This window comes from Mauremys reevesii, linkage group 17 (genome assembly GCF_016161935.1).
Source record: "Mauremys reevesii isolate NIE-2019 linkage group 17, ASM1616193v1, whole genome shotgun sequence".
Taxonomy (NCBI): Eukaryota; Metazoa; Chordata; order Testudines; family Geoemydidae; genus Mauremys; species Mauremys reevesii.
Genome location: NC_052639.1, coordinates 8,204,576 through 8,208,061, shown reverse-complemented (window position 1 = coordinate 8,208,061; position 3,486 = coordinate 8,204,576). Strand labels below are relative to the sequence as shown.

At 56.2% G+C, this 3,486-nt stretch overlaps 1 non-coding gene across 1 annotated transcript; it reads left to right on the top strand.

The window, feature by feature from the left end:
- The first annotated feature begins 210 nt into the window (after positions 1–210).
- On the top strand, positions 211–283 carry TRNAQ-UUG. The gene has a single exon. It is a non-coding gene; the product is annotated as a tRNA-Gln (tRNA).
- The last annotated feature ends 3,203 nt before the right edge of the window (positions 284–3,486 follow it).

Here is a 3,486-nt window from a genome sequence, read left to right as displayed (position 1 = left end):
CCTAGACAGCCGGTCCGTCCGCTGCACCCCAATCCCTCATGCCTGAGCCTCCCTGCCAAAGTCCTGTACCTGGCTCCAGAGAATTGTCTCACATCTCACTGGGAACTCGACTTCTTGTGCCCAGAGAGTCTCGGCCCCATTCAGTAGAGGACGTGAGAAACACTGTGTCTGCCTTTTCCAAATAACTGCTTGGAAAGGTTTTGCTTCTGTGACCACGTGGCCTAATGGATAAGGTGTCTGACTTTGGATCAGGCGATTGAGGGTTCAAGTCCCTTCGTGGTTGTGCAATTTTACCTTTGTCCTGAACGTCCTGCTCCCTTCAGGGCTGGAACCTCTTCTTGGCCACTCAAGCTAATGCTCTGCCTTTAGCTAGAGCCCCGGGAAGGAGTTGGGGGTTGGGTGTCACAAAGGCTGGGGCATGAGCCCCAGGTGCTTCCAGTCTCGCCTTTGCCCTTCCTCACTTGCCAAAGAAAGTGGGCGGCTGCCCGGGCTAGTGTGTGGAGCAGTTTCCCTCTTCCAAGTGTGCGCCTGTCCCTGTGCTGGAGGGGGGTTGCTACATAGCACCTTGGGAGCCTGGGTGTTTCTCTGCTTCTCGCCAGCTGGGGAAAAGCCTCTTGGGGTAAAATCTCCTGCCCCACTGCAAAAGTGAGCATGGAGAGTGGGAACAGTAAGAGGCCCCACCAGGGGGGCTGGCCCTGCTTTCCTACCATCTTCTGATGTTGGCCACAAAGCATCAGCAGCTGGTTGTGGGTGGTTTTCAGTGGGGGTTCGGCATGCCAGGGAGCAGCCTGGCTGGGTGTCTCTGTGGCTGTCTGCTGGCCACACATAGGCATGGTTCTCCCCTCCTCTTGCCCTGCCCTTGGTTGCTCTGTGGCTTTTAAGCCTTCCCTTGGAGCTGTCAGCACCAGCCACCTCTGTCCTAGGTGCCCAGAGGAGGAGAGGTGCTGGGCTCCAGCCTGGGACTCTTCCTCCCTCCTGCCTTTCCCTGACTATGAAACCTGGCCCTGACACTCCTTTCTTCAAGCGCCATGTGGGCAAGAGGAAAAGTGTGGTAGAAAGCACAAGGGCCAAACTTGTGGGCATCATAAATCCCAAACACCCAGTCAAACCGTAGCCACTTCTAGACCCCATTCCAACCAAAGACCTGGCTCCAGTGGGGATGAGTCACTCAGCACAAGGTAAACAGCTCATTCTTAGACAGCTGGAGATAGGAAAGCACTTGGATCTCCAGGGATTTACCACAAGGTCCCACTGAGATTTGAACTCAGATTTCAGCATGCCAACCCTTACACCATGGGACCAGCTTGTGCTAGTTTCTCTGAACATTGGTGACCCTATCATAGAATACCAGGGTTGGAAGGGACCTCAGGAGGTATCTAGTCCAACCCTCTGCTCAAAGCAGGGCCAATCCACAGACAGATTTTTATACCAGATCCCTAATTGGCCCTCTCAAGGACTGAGCTCACACACCTGGGTTTAGCAGGCCAATACTCAAACCACTGAGCTCTCCCTCCCTCACAGGCCCACCTTGTGTAAGGGACTGTTGGCCTTTTACTAAAACTAAGTGGGGTTTTTTTTGTTGGCCAGTTCCCAGTCCCACTAGAAGGGGGAAGGGTCAATGGGAAATCAGGACCCTGAGACTAACAGGCCCCTGGGGCAATGGTCACCAACTGGTAGGGAACAAGTGAGAATTTGTTAATGAGTAAAATTCCTGGTGAAAATTGGCAAAGCTGTGGAGCGTTTGAAAAGTTCCAGTGAATTTACACATGAAGATACAAACAGAGAGACAAATAGAGAGAAAGAGAACATCACAGACTGCACAGGCCCACACAGACATAAACAAAGACCAAACCCACACAGCACACAGAGCCATAGACACAGCGGTGAGCTCCAGCCGGTTTGCACCGGTTCGCAAGAACCGGTTGTTAAATTTTAAATTAGAATTGTTCCAGGACAACCGGTTCTAAAAAGCTTTTAAATTTAACAAAGGCTCGGGCAGCTGTCTGCCCGGCCCCCGGCCACAGCTCACCTCCCCCTCTCCCCTGAATGATCCGCCCTCCTTCTCCTCCCCTTCTCCTGCTTCCCGCGAATCAAATGTTCACGGGAAGCCTGAAAAAAGCAGCAGCAGCAGCAACAGGCAGGTAAGCCGGGTGCGGGCGGGACGGCTCCCCCAGGCCCCAGCCGAGTGCCCCAGCCAAGTACCCCTGGCTCGGGCTGGTTCTGGCTGCGCGGCTCGGACCCAGCCCAGCTCTGGACCCGAGGCTCCGGCCCTGGTGCCAGCAGAGCGGCTCCAGCCCTGGTGCCAGCCCGGCCCGGGGAGTCGGGGCCCGCGGCTCCAGCCCCGGTGCTGGCCCAGCCCGGGGAGTTGGGCCCAGTGGCTCCAGCCCCGGTGCCGGCCCGGCCCGGGGAGTTGGGACCGGTGGCTCCAGCCCTGGTGCCGGCCCGGCCTGGGAGTCGGGCCCACGGCTCCGGTGCCGGCCTGGCCTGGGAGTCGGACCACAGCCCGGCCCCAGGCAGTGTGGTAAGGGGGCAGGGAGCAGGGAGGGCGTTTGGTGGGTTGTGGGGTGGATAGAGGTCAGGGCGGTCAGAGGGCAGGGAACAGGGGCATTGAATGGGGCAAGGATCCGGGGGCAATCAGGAAGGAGCAGGGGTTGGATGAGGTGGTGGGGGCACGCTGGGACAGTGAGACGGGGTGGTTGGATGGGGCAGAGGTCCCGGGGGGCCATCAAGAATGAGAGGAGGGGTTGGATGGGGCTGCAAAGGGCAGTCAGGGGACAGGGAATGGGGGGATGGGTCAGGGGTCCCGGGGGGGTGTCAAAAAACATGGGGGGTTGGATGGGGCACGACCCCCTCGTGAAGGAGGGAACCGGTTGTTACTATTTTGGCAGCTCATCAGTGCATAAGGGAAAAGCCACACAAAACATAGAACAAATCCACACCAAAAATACAGCAAAAGCCCACAACAGGAAAGCACAAAAATCACATACCAAAGAATACTTAGCAAAAACAATCTGCATGCAAAAGTCACACACACACACACACAACTATATGGCATCCACAAAAATCACACAGGACCCACATGCACATCAACACAACAGACGAAAACCACACCGACATACAGAAAGCCAGGCAGGGTTTGAGTCTGACAGCGAAGAGGGTGAGCACAAAGGTGGCTTGGGGAGCAAAGACTGAGGGGGAGTCGGGGGCAGTGCTCTGGGCTCTGCTTGACCCCTCCTGACACAGGCGGCTGGTGGAGAGCAGAGCCTGGTAGATCTGTGGAATCTGCCCTGCTCTCTGTAAAGCAAGGGGACCTCGGTGTCTTCTGAGCTGCAATTGTATTTTCTGCAGGCAAAATGATTGGCAGAAGCTATTTGCTTAAAGAAAGCTAGTGCTGTAGATGAGGTTTGAACTCACAACCTCAGCATGACTCCACTCAGCACTGCTCTGAAAGTCCTGGGCACTAACCCATTGCACCACTGGACACTA